At 38.1% G+C, this 20,492-nt stretch overlaps 1 pseudogene across 1 annotated transcript; it reads right to left on the reverse strand.

The window, feature by feature from the left end:
* Positions 1 to 1,407: 1,407 nt before the first annotated feature.
* Positions 1,408 to 13,696, reverse strand: LOC308625888 (CWF19-like protein 1; annotated as a pseudogene). Its single transcript has 3 exons — positions 13,405 to 13,696; positions 2,672 to 3,005; positions 1,408 to 2,033 (listed from the first exon to the last, which is right to left on the reverse strand). The product of its transcript is annotated as a CWF19-like protein 1 (transcript).
* Between the last annotated feature and the right edge of the window lie 6,796 nt (positions 13,697 to 20,492).

Consider the following 20,492-nt stretch of genomic DNA (forward strand, 5'->3'; position numbering starts at 1 on the left):
TTTGGCAACAGCTACAGAAAAGATGGCCTAATAATTCAACCAGAGGACATGGCATTTTGAACTTTTGTGTTGGATAAAAAAAGAAAATAAATTGGCTGGAATTAAATCCCCCAAATTGAAAATTTCTCATTTCTCCAATTTTCAGTTAGTAGAATTATCTTGTATAGAGAAATATTATTTAAAATAATAGTGAATACAGTTCTGCTCTTTATGACAATCAATGTTTCTTATTATTTTTCTAGATGTCGATCATGAGAAAGTTCTTTTTGTAATTTATCTGAGAAAGTACCATCCCATATTCTTCTAAATGGAGATGAGATGGTAATGTGTTTTTTTCCAGTCTCACTAAGGAAAACCTTGAGGGGACCACAGTATAATTAGAAATATTGATCTTCTGCCACAGATACCTTTCCCAGCAGTGAATGGCACACCATTCTCTCTATTTGTTTAACATAGTAAGGGAGATCAGCAGTAGGATAGAGGCCAGGGCAATTGCTCCAGTCTATCATACCTCTTATGATCCATGCATCCTAACATATAAAAGTGTGCATCACATACTTGGCATGACACTTGGTTCTCAGGCCTCTAGGGGTGTGTGTGTGTGTGTGTGTGCGCGCACGCGCACATGCTTGAAATCATTTACAATAGATGTGTCTGTATATCTAAACCAGCACATAAGAACTCAGAAGAATTTTTGTTGTAACTTAAAAATTTGTATAGCATTTTATAATTTGCAAAGTGCATTAACATCAACCATCTCGTTTTACGTTTTCCTACCTCGAATGTATTTTGGGGAAGTAATTGCCTCACACTTTGGAGAAATGACTGTGAACAAGAAAAGCTAAGTGAGATGCCCAAGGTTATAGGGAAAAGGAGGAGATGGGTGGGACACCTGAATTCCTTTACCCAATGCCATGCTGGCCCCAGAGATGGAAAATATGTTTTTATGATACTCAATGGGTGAAACTGAAGACTGATACTCTCCTCTTTACTACTTTTTTTCGAAGTACATTTCTTTGAGAAACATGTCCAGTGTAACCTGGGTAGCATTATATACATATATATAAGGATTAAATTTCATTACTATATAGCATATATTCTATTATTCTGAATACTAATACCCATTAAAAATAATGTTCTTAAATGCCGTTGGCTTATCCAATTTTGAGAGAGTTCTGGTACAGTACACTGCACACTTTCCTTCTAAACACACACACCACACACACACACCACATACACCCTATATAGTGTATCAGAAGTCAATAAGTATTAATCAAGCTCTTTAAGCTTAAATATCCAACCAAATACCTGTCTAATTTAGTGTAAAGTAAAAATATCAGAATTTGTGTTGCTCCTACCCATCACACATATTTTTTTTCATGGAAAAAGCATTTGGATTTTGATACTTTAAACGTTTTTGAAAATGTTGATAAATACAAGCTGTACTTGCAGCTGGGTGACAGACATGCTTTCAACATATTGGATTTTTATCCGAGAATGTGACTTTTTCTGAAAACCATTCAATCTCAGACCTTTTGCTGCAGGTCGGTTCCATGGGAATGCACGAAAAAGAAGCAGGGCCACAGTCCCCATGGGAGACTGTAGTTTCTTTAAGAACAGGCTGCTGTTACTTCCTGTGAAGTTCATAAAGTCCCTCTCCCTTTGCTTAGTCAACCAGAATGAAGCCTGGTGAGTCAGGCTCTCTTCCTCTTCCTTGCTGCTCCGACACTGCCTTCAGTCAGACTTGTCAGGAATATTAAGGATGGCTTTACTGGCCATGACCTCTCTTCCAAACTGCAAAGGAAAATTCCTTTTAATTCTGTGGAAAAGCTTCTCTCCTGAGCCAAATACAACATAAAAATATGCTGCTGTTCCTGGCTCTGCCATCTGCTTCACGGCAGAGTGCTGGGATGTCCAAGACCACTATCTGTTGTTCCTGTGCTCGGGGAATGAAGGCATTTCTAATGTCATCAGTGGTGTCCTGGCTGATGGCACAAGAATGACCTGGTGCTGGAGGTGATGTCTTTTATCATCTTGTTACCAAATTAAGTCATATGGACCCTGCTTAGGCCCAAGCCTGGCCGAGGCTCTCTGCCTTGGAAGGGGAAGGTTCTTTTTCTGTTCAGCTTAAAGTAGGTGAATAACAAAACCGAAGGTGAGATGGACACAGCACAAACTTATTCAGTGGCCAAAGAATGGAGAAGCAGTTCACAGATCAACTTCTCACCCACCTGGCGAGAGGGATTTAATTTTAGAGTAAAGACAAAGGGAGCAGAAGTGAGGCTAATGATAGGGAGGCATATGCATTAGTCTGCCGGGGAAGGGGCAGGGCTTTTTTGAGGGAGTGGGGTACCACCCCATTTTTATCCTTTTTTGGTCCTTAATGTCTGGTCATGGCCACGGTAGGTGTGTCATTTAATATGCTAATATAGTAAAAATCAATGTATAATGAGATTCAGGGTCTGTTGGAGGTCAGATTCATTGCCATCTTGGTCCCAGCTGGTTCCTTCTGTTTTTTTTTGTGTGTGTGTGTAGCTTCTTTTCTTATCTCTGGACCCTTTAACTTAAAGATTTATGTTCACTCCTGCTAAAGGTAGGGAGTTGGCAGGTTTTGAGCAAGGGCACTCCTGCTAAAGATGGGGGTTGACGAGTTTTGAGTAGCTTTGGCAACGATCTCTCTCAAATTGAACACACCGTTTCCCTCGGCTCTTAACGAACTGCCCCAGTGTAGCATTATACTTCACCTCTACCACCACCTCTGCCAAAGCTCTGCCACTGAATGGTAGTGTCCAATGGGCAGAATGAGGACACAGTCGTCAGATAAGCCTCCTTTGGCCAGGGCAAGGTAGCAATGCATGCCAGTGTTGACCACCAGATGCTTTCTACTTCAGGGCTGGCAGGGCAAAACCAGCATGGGCCTGGAGTCTGGGGAGGTCTGCAAGGCTGCTTTGGGTGAGGAGAAGACTTGTTATCACTGCCAGTAGATGGGTGCTTCCTTCCTGCATCTGTGCAGAGATGATAGAAAATGTACATACAGTTTTTAAACAAATCATTGGTCATAGAAGTAAGAATGATTTCATCTTCTGTATGTGGGTTGGATATAAAACACCTGTTTAATTTTAACCATCATTATTGTGAGCCAGCCTTGTGGAAGTGGGAGAGAGCCATCTGCTCCAGAAAGGTGATTATGAGTAACATAATGAAGCTTCATTTGGCCAGCACTGATTGGGGCAGAATTGCATGGTGATCATGACAGCTTGGAGATCGGGAAAATTGGGTTTGAATAGGAACTCTCCCACTTACTACCATTGTAAACTCAGACAATTGTTTAACCTCTTTTAGTCTTTGTCCCTTTATCTACAAAGTGAAGATAGATAATCATATCTACTTCATAGAGTTCTTGTGAGGATTAAATAAGAAAATGCATGTATAGTACCATGCCTGGCACATAATAAACATTCAATAAATGGTTGCTATTACAAGAAATTTGGCAACAATTTCATAAGCAAGATTTATTACTGATTCAAGAGCTCATAGATATTTTTAAAACATGTTTGAAACCTTTGTTCTTTGCTATAAAACTTAATGTAAACACTAACAATGTGAATATTCCTGTCTGTTACAATGTCACTCTTAGAGTTATTATGGGAATTTGCAATCCTACATTTCTTCCTTCTTTCCTAGTCCAAGCTTCTGCATATTTTGCCGAATTCCACCAAATCATGACTACTTCACTTTGAGAAAGGATCCATTTGCTACTCCTATTCAGTGTCTCAAAGTACTGATCTCTGCGAACTTGATTTTCCACACCCCCTTTGCCAATTGTTTTCTGAAAAGATATGGCTGATGGGAGACAAAAATGGGAAATTGGAGGACTAAGGGAGAAAAGCTAGGTTACTTCTTTGCCATCTCCCTTGGCTTTGGGCTGCATTTCTAGCATAATCTGAGTCTCCATTATTTCATCTCTTTCTGGCAGACCTCTCTGTGGTCAGTTTCCACTGGGCAGGTCTCTGAGTGACTGCTCCTCTGTGGGTTCAGCTTCTGTCTGGATGCTCTGTGTTCAGGCCTTTGGTAGCATCACCTCCTTTGTCTCTCCAGCTCTAGAAGAACTTTCGGCTAATACTAATCTCTGTGTGTTGACACTGAACTATGAGTATCCTCACCGTTCCCTCAGTGTCTTTAGCTCCTACTATTCCTTTGTAACTAATGGCCTCTATTAATAACCTCTATTGGACTACTTGGTCTGGGTTCTTCTGCTGATTAGACCTGACTGATTCAATCATGGTGATTCCACAGCTGTTTTCTAAGCAACTGACCTAGTGTAGAAATTTGATTTTTAGTGAGCTTCACCTTTGAGAGGACATTTACAAAAATAAGTATTGAAATATGATTCATTTCTTTCTTTATTCAAGAAAGCTAAAAAATTCCTGCTCTAGACTTTGATCACTAACTGATATATATATATATATTTTTTGCGGTATACGGGCCTCTCACTGTTGTGGCCTCTCCCGTTACAGAGCACAGGCTCCGGGCACGCAGGCTCAGCGGCCATGGCTCATGGGCCCAGCCGCTCCGCAGCATGTGGGATCTTCCTGGACCAGGGCACGAACCCGCGTCCCCTGCATCGGCAGGTGGACTCTCAACCACTGCGCCACCAGGGAAGCCCACTAACTGATTTTGTTAGCAAATAGCTATATAGTAGAAATTCTGTGCCTGAGACTTACAGGTAAGAAAATACAATGAAGTCCAACACATAACCACATGCCCAGAGGACGGAAAAAAGACTCTTTATTTTCTTCATTCTTACTGTTAGTATCATAGTTCCTGATATTAAGGAGTTTGAAGTAGAAATAGTTCAATTAGTTTCAAGTTTGTCCGAAATAAAAGAGCTTGGAATTATAAACTAAACCTCAAACCTTATGTATTACGATAGTTTATTTTTCCTTTGTCCTTCATTCATATAGTTCCTCCAAATCAAATAAACAAAAGAAAGAATAAACAAAAGAACGTTCGTTCTAATCAAATATTTTTTAAAAAGGTAACTAATAGTAGCAAATAAATTTTCTACTTCGTTGTAGGGAATCTCATAAAATAATCCTGATATTTCAAACTTGCTGCTTAAGTCAATTCAGAAGAATCAAACTTACGACTTCCTTCAACTTTGTAGATCATCTGTAATTTGAGGGAAAAATAGCTGCCAAAGGAAAAAAGTAGTTTAAATTCTGAAGTTTAGGAAAATCATATTAACTAAACATCTCAAATAAAACATAACCAGATTCTCTCAGGCAATTAGAGGGCCACATGCATAACTTTCATCTTTGTGCAGATGGGCTGTATTCAATAGGAAAGAGAGCATTGGACATTCAGTGTGTCCTGAGCCATATGTCTTTGTTTAATTGCTTGAATTGGTTCTTTCTGTTTCCCATGCTCATTGGAAAAATATCATCAATCCATCAGAGTTATGGAACTTATCTAAAGTTGTGGAATATCTGCTCTGAAGGATTTATGTGACCGCTATGTTAATATAAATAAATAAATTGATTAAATTGACCATTTCAGGCAAATGTGCACTAAGGTAAGCTAAGAATTATCTTAGTTGGTATAGCTGGTGCTTAACAAATGTTATTGACCTTAAAAAATGTCAGTTTGCCAACAATAATGAAACTAATTAAAAAAAAAACGTTATTCAGGAAGGAAACCTACAGTTTTGAGAACATTTCTCAAAACTGTCTATCAAAGTAACATATTCATAAAAATGAGTCAATTAGGAAAAAATGTGGTGTTTTAATTACACAGAAAGAGTTTGTAAAAGAGAAAACTGGATCCAAGACTTAGCTTTGGATTCCATCCTTATAAAAATGTAATGTAGTAATGGAAACATATGTTCAAAGATTAATGCAATTCTAAAGGAAACTAGGAAACATCATATGGGAAGAAGTAAGTGAATGTAACGCTTATTTATTAATTAACTGATTTAATGGACTATTTTTAAATTCAGTTTTAGATTTACAGTAGTTTTTTTTTTTTTTTTTTTTTTTTTTTTGCGGTACGCGGGCCCCTCACTATTGAGGCCTCTCTTGTTGTGGAGCACAGGCTCCAGACGCGCAGGCTCAGTAATTGTGGCTCACAGGCTTAGTTGCTCCGCGGCATGTGGGATCTTCCCAGACCAGGGCTCGAACCCGTGTCCCCTGCATTGGCAGGCAGATTCCCAACCACTGCGCCACCAGGGAAGCCCCGATTTACAGAAGATTGAGCAGAACATACAGAGAATTCCCAGACACCCCTTCCTCCCTGAACATAGTTTCCCTTATTATTAACATTTTGCATTGGTGTGGAACATTTGTTATCACTGATGAGCCTTTATTCACACATTATTAACAACCAGAGTTTATAGTTTACATCAGGGTTCATGCCTTGTGTTGTACTGATATATTCTATGGGTTTTGGCAAACATATAATGACACCTATTCACTGTCATAGTATATTTCAGAATAGTTTCACCACCCTGAAAAACCCTCTGCGCTCCACTTAGTCATCCCATCTTCCCTTCTCCAAACCCCTGGCAACCACTGCTCTTTATGCTGTCTCCATAGTTTCACCTTTTCCAGAATGTCACAGAGGTGGAATCATACAGTATGTAGACTTTTCAAATTGAATTCTTTCACTTAACAATATGCATTTAAGGTTCCTCCACATCTTCTCATGGCTTGATAGCTCATTTACTTTTATTGCTAAATAATATCCCATCATACAGATGTGCCATGATTTACTTATCCATTCATCTATTGAAGGACATTTGGTTGCTTCCAAGTCTCGGCAATTATGAACAAAGCTGCTGTAAACATTCATGTGCAGATTTTTTGTCTGGACATGAGTTTATAACTTATTTGGATATTTCCAGGAATTTTAACATTTATGACAGTTTTATGAAAACTTTATGCTTTAACCTTATGCTTTAACTGACTTAAAATATTAACTAAATTGACAACTTTCTATAAAATATATGTATATATGTATGTATGTATTAGCAAATTTACCTAAAAAACAGTTGGAAGATCTGGATTGTCCTATAATTACTAAAAAATTGCATCAGTAGCCAAAGATATTCCCTCTAAGAAAATTCCAAGCACACATTCTCTATTGATATGTTCAAACTAGTGTTCACAGAACAAATCATTTCAATCTTAATCATACTCTTCCAGGGCACTTAAAATTTATTTATGAAGCTAGTGTAATTTCAATACCAAAATGCAACAAAGATAGTAAGGTAACAAAGACATGAGCAAATTTTATTTATGTGGCAAAGATGCAAAAATCATAAATAATATGCTTACAAAAAGAATTTAGAACATTTATAAGGCATAATGGTATAATCCACCATGACAAAGTTGAGTTTATTTCAGGAAGATAAGTTTGTATTAATATTAAAAAGTAAATTAATATAATTTGCCATAATACAAGATTAAAGGAGACGATAAAATTACCTCAAGAGTTGCAGAAAAAGCACTCAGTACAGTATAATATTCATTGATGTTGATGTTCTTGGCAACTTAGAAACAGAAGGAAACCTTCTTAATCTGACTTAAAATCAACAGTAAACTTTATATACAGTGAGAACAAACTGAAGCCTCGACCTCTGAGTTTGGGAAAAGACCAAGATTCTAAGGACTACCTTTTTTTTCAATATTTTACCAGTGTTTCTAGACAGTGTGGTATGACAAGAAAAAGAAATGTGTTTAAGGATAGAAAAGAACAAAAATGTGAAAACTTATTTGCAAATCATATAATTGTACAAGGAATAACCCAAAGTGCCTACAAATAAATTATTCGAATTAATAAAAGAGGAAAGCAAAGTTGCTAAATGAAAGTCTGTATAGTAAAATAATAACATCTCTATAGAACAGTAATAAATAGTAAGAATACAGACAAGAAAGTTAAAGATACCATTTATAATAGCACCAAACATACAAATTATATAAAAACATATCTAACAGAACATGTTCAAGAACTCTATGAGGAGATTTAAAAAATAATTGAAAGATATTATGAAAAGATAAATTATATTAATTTATTTTATCTCCAAGTGATTTATAGATTTAGTGCAATCCTAGCCAAAATTATAGCATGTTTTTTCCATAACAATTGACAAGCTGATAAAAAATGCATATGTAAATTCAAGAGACTGCATATAAATACAGCCTTGCAAAGAATTGCTCTACTGTATATTAAGACTTATTGCCTAGATACACATGTATAGAAATATGGAAACACTGTATTATGCACCAGGAACTAACTTAGTGGTGTAGGTCAATTACACTTCAGCAGACAAACAAACAAGCAAACAAGCTCATAGAAAAAGAAATAAGATTTGTAATTACCAGAGTTGTGGGGGGTAGGAAGAGGGGAAATTAGATTTAAAAAAAGACATTATAAAGCTATATTAATTAAGATAATGTGGCATGGATATAGATATAGACCGGCTAATGAAATAAAATGGAGAGCCCAAGAGCAGATGCACACACATATAGACATATGTATGACAGAGATGACATGGAAGGTTAGTGGAGGATGGACAATCTTTTTCATAAATTCTATTCAGGACACCTGTATTCATATGAACAACAAATCAAAATCCTACTTTACATCATACATAAAATGAACCCTGGGTTGATTAAAGACCTGAAAATGAAAGGCAAAATTATCAACACAGGAAAATATCTTCATGATATCAGGGTAGGGTATAATCTATATCTATTGACTTCATGTTGGTGTATAAAAAAAAGAATATAATAGTAGACAACCAACAATATTTATTGAATTGAATAGGCCATTCTTTTATGTTTTAAGATGTAGCCACTATGTTATATATGTTAGCCTTCTTTCCTTAATACAATACAAAACACTTCAAATGTGAAACAGTATAGCAGTGATATTTTTGTAGCATGGTGCCATGAGAAATACAAAATTTGCAAAAATGTCTTTTTATATGCATTGTGGTAAACTTATAGTATTCAAATACCTAATAGACTTTTCTTTTTTTTAAATTGAGGTACAGTTTATTTACAATATTATATAAATTTCAGGTGTAAAACATAGTGATTCACAATTTTTAAAGGTTATATTCCAATTATAGTTATTATAAAATATTGGCTATATTCCCTGTGCTGTACAATGACATCCTTGTAGCTTATTTATTTTATACATAGTAGTTTGTACCTCTTAATCCCCTACACCTATTTTGCCCCTCTCCCCTTCCCTCTCCCCACTGGTAACCACAAGTTTGTTCTCTATATCTATGAGTCTGTTTCTTTTTTGTTATATTCACTAGTTTGTTGTATGTTTTAGATTCCATGTATAAGTGATATAAATTATTTGTCTCTCTCTGTCTGCTTATTGCACTAAGCATAAACAAATATCTAACAGGCTTTAAACATTCTTTGCCATTTACTTAATATAGCTGTTTCTATTTTGTTATTCAAATAATATCACAAGTTGACATTTTATTTCTAAAATGTAAAAATAAAAATATATGAGAAGAAAGGGAAATAATAAAAATGCCAGATGAGATATGTTTGTGGACCTTGGAGAATTGTTTTTCTAAGGAGTAAAACATCAAATATGACTAACTTGTTTTATTTTTATTATTATTATTATTATTATTTTTGTTTGTTTTTGCGGTACGCGGGCCTCTCACTGTTGTGGCCTCTCCCGTTGTGGAGCACAGGCTCCGGACGTGCAGGCTCAGCAGCCATGGCCCACGGGCCTAGCTGCTCCGCGGCATGTGGGATCTTCCCGGACCGGGGCACAAACCCATGTCCCCTGCATCAGCAGGTGGACTCTCAACCACTGTGCCACCAGGGAAACCCTATTTTTAAAATTTATTTATTTATTTATTTATTTATTTCGGCTGCGTTGGGTCTTCATTGCTGTGCACAGGCTTTCTCTAGTTGCGGCGAGTGGGGGCTACTCTTCTTTGTGGTGCACAGGCTTCTCACTGTGGTGGCTTCTCTTGTTGTGGAGCATGGGTTCTAGGCATGCAGGGTTCAGTAGTTGTGGCACTGGCTTGGTAGTTGTGGTGCACAGGCTTAGTTGCTCCACAGCATGTGGGATCCTCCCAGACCAGGACTCAAACCAGTATCCCCTGCACTGGCAGACAGATTCTTAACTACTGCGCCACCACGGAAGTCCCTGATTTACTTGTTTTAAGGACTACCTTCCCTTCTAAAAAACTACTAAAGCTCAAGTTATTTCTTCAAATATAATGCTTTTTCTTCATAAAAATTGGGTTCTATAGCAAAAATTTTAGAGAGAATTAGTTTTATATGTTCAGCTTAATATTGCAAAAGTTGCATTCCTAAGAAATTTTGTTATTAAAAGTAATTGTTTAACAGGGAAAAAGGAGTTAAGGACTAGAAAGTTTCAGTCTTGCAATAACAAAGTTAATTATTCTATAGGAATTTCAACAATAATAGTGCTTTTTGAGCTGTTATGGACTAAACATTTATGTTCTCCCCAAATTCATATGTTGAAGCCCGAACCCCCAATGTAACTGTATTTGGAGATAAGACCTGTGAGGAGGTGATAAAGGTTAAATGAAGTCATATGGGTGGGCCCGTAACCCAGTAGGGCTAGTGCCCTTATAAAGAAGAGTAAGAGACAATAGAGTTCATTCCGCCATGTGAGGACACAATGAAGAGACAACCCTCTGCAAGCCAGGAAGAGAGCTCTCACCAGAAAGTGAATCAGCTGCCACCTTGATCTTGGACTTTCCAGACTCCAGAACTGTGAGAAAATTAATTTCTGTTGTTTAAGCCACCCTGTCTATGGTATTTTGTTATGACAGCCTGAGCTGAAAGAGCTAAAAATGCATTGCTGTAAAACCTAAACATCTCTGGCTAAATGTGCCATTTGTGATGCCCTGTATTTGCTCCATAGTAATGGCCATTTCTATCACCATCAGCAGTATAATTAGCATAGTTTCTTATGAACAATATTTATTTCATCCTCATTTTATTATTATTTTATCAGATTTTGCCATTTAACTAACCACCCCAAAACTTAGTGAGTTAAAAATATATACATTTATTTAGCTCATAATCTTCTAGTTCTGGTTTTAGCTGGGATCCTTATGAGTTAGTTGGCAGTCACCTGAATGTCAGCTAGGCATATCTGTCTCTGGAGGTGAGTCTGTAGCTAACACTAGCCTATAAGTTTCTCATATTGCTTTGCATTCTTTTTTTTTATTTTTTTATTTTTTTTATTTATTTATTTTTTTGCGGTATGTGGGCCTCTCATTGTTGTGGCCTCTCCCGTTGCGAAGCACAGGCTCCGGACGCGCAGGCTCAGCAGCCATGGCTCACGGGCCCAGCCGCTCCGCGGCATGTGGGATCCTCCCAGACCGGGGCACGAACCCGTGTCCCCTGCATCGGCAGGCGGACTCTCAACCACTGCGCCACCAGGGAAGCCCCTGCTTTGCATTCTTTTATCCCTAGCATTAAACACAGTGTTGGGCAAATTGTGGGAACTTAATAAATACTTATTGGACAGATGGTACTGAGACAGTGACACTGGACTAGGAATTGCCAAGAAAGGTGGAGGTCTTTCAGAGAGCCGACCAGAGTCACTCTTCAGGGAAGGCGTTGGGACCTCTGGGGAGCAAATGGGAATTAAATAGAAGGTCTTTGCTAGGAGTTGACCCTTTAAGAACAACCACCCTGGAGCTGCTGGCACCCAGAGCTGCCCTGATGGAAGATTCTGTTGGCAAGAATTGCTTTAATTAAGGCAGGAACTTATTGTTGAAAATCTCCAGTTCATCCCTTGTTGTAGAACATTTACTTACCTCCTCACTAAGGAGTCACAGTTTGATCCTTATAGCAACATACATGAATTTCTCACACAATCTAGTCTTTGTTCTTAATAGAGTTATCCTGTAGCTAGGAAAAATTTTTTAAAAACCACTATGAGTGAAAATTGTTATGAAACACTATCAGGACAGTATTTGGGTGATATGTGAAATATCCAAAAGGATCATAACCAAAGTTTGCAAATTATTTTCTTATATATTATTATAGTGGGTGCCTTAAACACCCTTAGTGAGGTGGGTGGGTCAGTGTTATTGTATTATGATTTCACAGGTATGTAAACAGGCTCAGAGGCTCACAGGACCTGCTCTAGCTTAAGACCAATAATTAGTGAAACCAAGATTAAAAAAAAATAGGATTCCAATCCAAATTATTGGGTTAGCCAAAAAGTTTGTTTTGGTTTTTCCATAACATCTTATGGAAAAACCTGAATGAACATTTTGGCCAACCCAATACTTTCCTCAAGGCAATGTTGCATCTCCAAAAGCAAAACTACAGTTTGAAAAATAAAGGATGTTTTTCGAAGTTTTGTTCCAAAGTCTGAGACTCGCGGTTGTGGCCAGCGGGGAGAAACTATTTGTGTGAAGATACTTGTGATACTCAATAGCCTATTTGCTAATTTTCTTTTAAAAGAGAGCTTTGAGGGCAGATACTTGAGACATGCTTGCAGAAAAATCCTTCAGAATTTCTCTTTTACATTCAGCTTAACACCTACAAGAGGGTTTATGCTGAACTTATGGTAGTAATATGATGAAATTTTGGCCTGTATTTTAAAAAATTTATTTTATTAATTTAATTTTGGCTGCTTTTGGGCCTTCGTTGCTGCGCGTGGACTTTCTCCAGTTGCGGCGAGTGGGGGCTACTCTTCGTTGCAGTGCGCGGGCTTCTCATTATTATGGTGGCTTCTCTTGTTGCGGAGCACGGGCTCTATGCGTGTGGGCTTCAGTAGCTGTGGCTCGTGGGCTCTAGAGCGCAGGCTCAGCAGTTTTGGCGCACAGGCTTAGCTGCTCCGTGGCATGTGGGATCTTCCCCTACCAGGGCTTGAACCCCTGTCCCCTGCATTGGCAGGTGGATTCTTAACCACTGAACCACCAGGGAAGCCCCAGGCCTGTATTTTTTATACCTAGAACATTAGGTTTAAACTAAATTAAGGAGAGTCCTCGGTCTTTGGAGAGACACTTTATAACAGGGATTTATAACATAATCATCCATGTAAATTATACACTTAAAATCTACTTCTTAGGACTTGGAATTTCACTGGCTTTTCCAGTAGTTTACAGTTACTGTACCTTCACTTTAAAGACATTGCTGGTCATGTTTATGATTCATTTGAAGCTGACTCCAGTTAGGAATGAAAACCCCAAACAGTGTATTGTTCTATAGAAAAATGCCATCTGCTTAGAGTGATTCCCTTTAAGATGTGGATTCAGAACTCCTTTTTTTGTGGAACAACCCGCTTTAGCTCTGGATTGGCTGTGGCCTGTCCTGTGGCCTGCAGGCAGGACGAATTTTCAGGTTGCTCGTCCGCTGACCTTGCACAGACCTTCCGTCGCCACTGCCAACCGCACATGCGCTGCTGGCTCAGGGCTGTTCCGGTGTGGTGCTGTCCGGCCTGGGGGAAAGGATGATAAAGAAGGGTAGACGCCTGAGGACTTGGCTCTACTTGTAAAAACCTGAACCACGGAGGAGCCAATGAATGGCAACATCCTTAAGTGGGGCGTGAGGGACGTGGCTGAAGAAAACTGCACCACGCTGCACCTGATACGTTGGTACGCATTTAGATAGAGATCCACTCCGAAACCTGGGGGCTTCTGAAGGTTTTCTCTATGAAGCATCTGTAAATACAGTCTCTTAACGTTTTTTTTTTTTTTAAACTGCATTGTGGTGAGAATCTGGCAACATATTCATCCGCTTGCATCTCGACATACTGAGGTTTACCCACAAATTGACTCCCATGAAAAATCCCGTGGGAAAGAAGAGAGGAAACACCCTTAAAGCAGTAGCCTCCAATGTTGAGAGGAAAACAGAAAAAAAGAGAAAAAAGTAGTAGAGAAAGACAAAAAGTCATCTGAAAGCAAAGGAGAACAGAGAAAGAAAGATTGCAAAGAAATGGGGACACATGAGGGGTAAAAGAAGGAAAATACTTTAAGGGAAACAACTTATATATCATCGGAAAGTCAGTTTACCCTTTTTGAAAACTACCTACCAAAGAACTTTTCTATTTTTGAAATCCCCTGTATTTATTCTTCGTAGTCACTTCTTACTCATGCCACCTTGTTTGATGGCACCACATACACACCAGTTTAGGCAGATACCATAGAAAAAAGATACGAGGAAAAGGGGAAGGGAACAAATACTGTGTGTTGGACACTGTGCAGAATGTCATAATTATAAATGTATTAGATGTGTTTACATATGAGGAAGAAGAAATTTAAACAAAAGATTGAAAAGATTCTAACTAGTTAGATTGATAAGGAATGAATCATACAACTCATGGAAATTTATAGGACCTTACTGTTCTTTTATTTCTGCTGTAATCCCAACATTTTATTGGCATCTTTGAGAAGAATGGCATGTACTTAGAACCAATTTGATTTATATGTGGAGGGTTACTACTAATATGTACACAATTTCCATTTTAATAGAAACTCTGTCAATAGTAAAATACCCTAATAAAATAGTCTCTCTCAAATATGCCAAGGTTGATTGAGCACCATACATTGTCCTATGTTTTGCCTAATCTGTTTTACCTGCTCCACTAGGGACCATCCTATTTCCATTTCCTTCCTTCCTTTCTTCTTCCCTCCCTCCCACCTCCCTCTTTTCTCCCCTTCCTCCTTTCTCCTCCTTTCCCTCTGTCTCTTTTTCTTTTGGGATAATCCTAGTCATCTCCCTTTTTGGTTGACTCATATTTTTTTTCTTTACACCATCACTGAAATGCTGTAGAAGGAGAGTGTCATGAAAAGATTAGCACATGAAATACAATCCCCTGACATACTGTATTCACACAATGCCTGTTTTGAGGAATTGTACAGAAGGTTTGGTCAATGTCACAATGCTCAGAACGTTCCTATTTTCAGATAATAAATGTTATCTCCAAGGGTGTGATTTAGACATCTAACCTGTGAGAGCAGGTTCCTCATTACCTCTTTTTTTTTTTTTTTTTTTTTTTGCGGTATGCGGGCCTCTCACTGTTGTGGCCTCTCCCGTTGCGGAGCACAGGCTCCGGATGCGCAGGCTCAGCGGCCATGGCTCACGGGCCCAGCCGCTCCGCGGCATATGGGATCCTCCCGGACCGGGGCACGAACCCGTATCCCCTGCATCGGCAGGCGGACTCTCAACCACTGCGCCACCAGGGAGGCCCCCTCATTACCTCTTGATCACTGTGGTTACACTGTGCTGTGTTTTATTTCCAGATCCGGGCATCTTTCCTCAGGCCACCACAAAACATGGAAATTGCAGATAGTATACACACAGGTCTTCCATTGTTTCTAGCAAGCAGTTTGGCCTAGAATGGGAATTTAAAATCACAGATAATGCCACAGCTTTACAAAACCTAGTTGTTAAATCTTCCTCTCTAAGACTGTTATATGCTGGGGCTTATAGAGGAGATACTGATTGGCTTCAACGTGGGGTCGGTTTAGGTGTGGAGGTAGTTTGTGTTTAACATTCTTCTAGGAAAAGTCCCACTCACCCATGGGAAAGGAAGTCACAAGTTTGGAAGGTAAGCCACCTCTTGACCAGGGGAAGGAGGGAAGGTGGGCTGAGGGGTGGCTGAGGCCAAAGGAGGAGGATAACAGTGAGCTAAGTTTCTCTTTCCCTTTCCCAACCCTGGGCTCTTCACAGAAGAGTTACCTTCATACTAAGATGCACAGGGTTTAAAAATTCTGCGACTCACTTTAAAATTCCCCAAAGAATGGTAAGCAATATATTTCTAGTGCCTTTAAGCTTACTATATATGTTTTCATATATATTATTTTATTTGATCCTCATGAAACCTTTATGAATTATCTCCTATCCCCATTTTTGGGAGAGGAACAAAGACTGTGAGAAACTGTGTTGCTCTCAAGTCCACAGAGTAAGTCAACAAATTTTCATTGGCACCTACTGTGTGTCAGGCATGATGCTAAGTCAGTAAGAGTAGAGCCAGGGTGGATACAAACATTTTAGAATTCCCAGTCTCCAATCCTGTCCTGTTCCATGGTGCCTTGCTTCCTGATGAGTATAGTTGACAAAACTCTTCCTGGGCTTCCAGCCACATTTCTATCTTACTGGGTAAAATTTTCCCTTCTTCCCTATTAAAATATATTAATAGTCAATGTTACTTATTTCTGACTGTGTCATTCCACTTGTTAGAATGTAAACTCCCTGAGGAAAAGGATCATTTTTGCATTTGTTGTTGTTTTTATTTTATTTTATAGCATCCATAGCACAGTGTTGCTCACATTAATTGTGCAATATAGAATCGCTGTATATATAAAGTTCCATAAATGTAATCAGTAGCCTGTGGGTAGTTATAAAGTAAAATATGATATTTTTGAGGGGAGGAGATGAAAATTAGCTTGAGCTGCTCTTTTCTGAGGCACTTAATTATTTTAATCGATTGACATTCAATTCTGAAACATAAAGGAGGTGGAAGTAAGATTTGTCACAGTATGTGGGACCAATATAATCTTACTCATAAAAATATAGTTAAATTATTTTGAATATTCAGGTTTATAGTTTGACCTTGGAGATAGGAGTGTGTGTGTGTGTGTGTGTGTGTGTGTGTGTGTGTGTGTGTGTGTGTAGGAAAAGAATGTGATACTAATTAAATCCAGAAATGGAAGAAATGGGAACTGGGGACAGGGAGGCTGCAGCATTCTTTTTTTTTTTTTTGCGGTACGCGGGCCTCTCACTGCTGTGGCCCCGCCCGTTGCGGAGCACAGGCTCCGGACGCGCAGGCTCAGCGGCCATGGCTCACGGGCCCAGCCGCTCCGCGGCATGCGGGATCCTCCCAGACCGGGGCACGAACCCGTGTCCCCTGCATCGGCAGGCGGACTCTCAACCACTGCGCCACCAGGGAAGCCCCTGCAGCATTCTTTTATCCAAAGCAATCTCAAGAGCAAACCTTTATGAGAGAGTTTAGTTTTCTGAGGGAGCTGATGAGCTCACCCTTCCTTTTCACTTTCCTTTCCAAATTGCAAAGCTGAAAAGCATTGTCAGTGGAAACACCCTGTTAAGTCAGTGATCTATAACACCCTATCCTACCCTAGTTTTTGTTCCTTAAGTGCCATTTTAACTGCCATTTAACCATTTGGGAAAATTAACATGACATTCCAAACATAGTCGCTAAATTTTCACATGTTCACACTCAGTTGCAAACAGGTTCTGAGCTATATATAATTACTGTACCCAAGGGGGTCCAGACAAAAGTTTAGGTATTTCCTGTCCACACTCTACATCTCAGCCTTTTGTACACTTAGAGCCAGGGAACCTGATACCAGAACATTCTCCAACAGAATCTGGAGTTTAAGGGCCCTAAAATAAAAATTCTGAGTGTGTGTGTGTGGGGGGGGTCAGAAAGGCTAGAAAGGGAGGGAAACAGGGAAGCAGAAGAAAAAACCATTATATGAAAACTCTATTAAAGTAGTGAAATTCTTTAAGAAGTACATCAAAAATAAAATTTGAATATTCTGCTGCAATTGAAATGGATAAACTAGGTCTATGTACCAATATGGATAGGTTAGATGAAAAATAATATTTAATAAAAATCCAACTTGCACAAAAATATTTAGCAATGCACTAAGTAAAAAAAAAACAAAATTACATATAGATGTATATATGTATAGCATGATTATTTTTTAAAATGCCTTGAGTTATACATATATAAATATATGTAAATATATTTATAAATGTATATAAATATATATATGTATAATGAATTCTGGGTAATGGTTTTCTGGGGACAGGAAGGGTAGGGAACAAAACTGGGGAAAGGTGAATTGAGTTTTAATATTTCCTTTAGTGAAGAAAAAAGATTAGTGTCAAATGTGGCAGACAAATAATATTTTAAAATTATGAGTGGTGGTTCCATGGGGAGTGGTTGTTCTATTATTTTATATATATATATAAATTAACAATAAAATGTGTACTTTTTTAATATCATTCATATGTTGAGAAAATTGATGGGTAGTAAAACTTTGGAGGTTTATGATGTACATTACAAAAAGGAAAAATCGATCTCATTTTAAAGTGTTCTGCTAAGACTTGTAATTAAAGGAGTGATAACCTTTTTTGATTGAAGTTTAGTTGATTTACAGTGTTGTGTGAGTTTCTGCTGTACAGCACAGTGATTCAGTTATACATATGCATACATTCTTTTTAGTATTTTTTCCATTATGGTTTATCACAGGATATTTAATAAAGTTCCCTGTGCTATACAGTAGGTCTTTGTTGTTTATCTATTCTGTATATAATAGTTTGCATCTGCTAATCCCAAACTCCTAGTCCTTCCCTCCCCCACCCCCACTCCCCCTTGGCAACCACAAGTCTGTTCTCTATGTCTGTGAGTCTGTTTTTGTTTCATAGATAAGTTCATTTTATCATATTTTAGATTCCTCATATAAGTGATATCATATGGTATTGTCTTTCTCTTTCTCACTTACTTCACTTAGTATGATAATCTCTAGGTCCATCCATGTTGCTGCAAATGGCATTATTTCATTCTTTCTTATGGCTGAGTAATATTCTATTGTGTATATGTACCACATCCTCTTTATCCATTCATCTGTTGATGGACATTTGGCTTGTTTCCATGTCTTGGCTATTGTGAATAGTGCTGCTACGAACATCGGGATGCATACATCTTTTTGAATTATAGTTTTGGCAGTGATAATATTTTGTTTAAAACTGTTTGCCACATTACTTACTACTTGAGTCCCACTGATTATACTAATACTTTACTATTGCATTAGGAAAGATTTCTTGGTATTCACTTCAGTGTTCAATGCTGATGCATTAACTTAGGTGTTTTGTTTGAGTTTTCCATTCCTGAGAAGAAGTGATAATGCACTTTCATTTTTATATTTTCTTTCATTCATTATCTGTGCAGTTGTGGAACTTGCAATAAATTTGGGAAGAAAAAGAAATCCTCCTTCAGATCTTTGTTGTAGGAAGAGTGAGGTTGGGTCTAATCCTCCTCCACTGGTCACGTCCTGCTTTTGGAATTAGCCTGGCATCTGACCTGTGGACGGGCTGCGTGAGATGGGAGGCTTCATCGTCTTCTTTCTCCTTTACTTTGCATTTCCTTGGTTGAGATTTTAATCCCTCAAACTTAAAAAATTTTTTTTAATTGTTTTATTTAAAAATACTTTCCTTGTTAAAAAAAGAAAAATAATGGTATCCACAGTAAAAAAATGGGACTCCATCTGTACCATTTTTCTAGGTTCCACATGCATGCGTTAATGTATGATATATGTTTTTCTCTTTTTGACTTACTTCACTCTGTATGACAGTCTCTAGATCCATCCATGTCTCAACAAATGACTCAGTTTCATTCCTTTTTATGGATGAGTAATATTCCATTGTATATATGTACCACAACATCTTTATCCATTTGTCTGTTGATGGGCATTTAGGTTGCTTCCATGATCTGGCTATTGTAAATAGTGCTGCAGTGAACATTGGGGTTGATGTGTCTTTTTGAATTATGGTTTTCTCTGGGTATATGCCCAGTAGTGGGATTGCTGGATCATATGGTAATTCTATTTTTAGTTTTTTAAGAAACCTCCATACTGCCTAGATCAATTTACATTCCCACAAACAGTGCAAGAGGGTTCCCTTTACTCCACATCCTCTCCAGCATTTGTTGTTTGTAGATTTTCTGATGATTCCCATTCTAAGTGGTGTGAGGTGATACCTCATTGTAGTTTTGATTTGCATTTCTCTAATAATTAGTGATGTTGAGCAGCTTTTCATGTGCTTCTTGGCCATCTGTATGTCTTCTTTGAAGAAATGTCTATTTAGGTCTTCTGCCCATTTTTGGATTGGGTTGTTTGTTTCTTTAATATTGAGCTGCATGAGCTCTTTATATATTTTGGAGATTAATCCTTTGTCCATTGATTCATTTGCAAATATTTTCTCCCATTCTGAGGGTTGTCTTTTCGTCTTGTTTATGGTTTCCTTTGCTGTGCAAAAGCTTTTAAGTTTCATTAGGTCTTTTTGTTTAATTTTGTTTTTATTTCCATTACTCTAGGAGGTGGATCAAGAAAGATCTTGCTGTGATTTATGTCAAAGAGTGTTCTTCCTATGTTTTCCTCTAAGAGTTTTATAGTGTGCGGTCTTACATTAAGGTCTTGAATCCATTTTGAGCTTATTTTTTGTGCATGGTGCTAGGGAGTGTTCTAATTTCATTCTTTTACATGTAGCTGTCCAGTTTTCCAGCACCACTTATTGAAGAGACTGTCTTTTCTCCATTGTATATCCTTGTCTCCTTTGTCGTAGATTAGTTGACCATAGATGCGTGAGTTTATCTCTGGGCTTTCTATCTTGCTCTGTTGATCTATGTTTCTGTTTTTGTGCCAGTACCATATTGTGTTGATTACTGTAGCTTTGTAGTATAGTCTGAAGTCAGGGAGTCTGATTCCTCCA

This window comes from Mesoplodon bidens (assembly GCF_964165515.1).
Source record: "Mesoplodon bidens genome assembly, chromosome: 12".
Lineage (NCBI taxonomy): Eukaryota > Metazoa > Chordata > Mammalia > Artiodactyla > Ziphiidae > Mesoplodon > Mesoplodon bidens.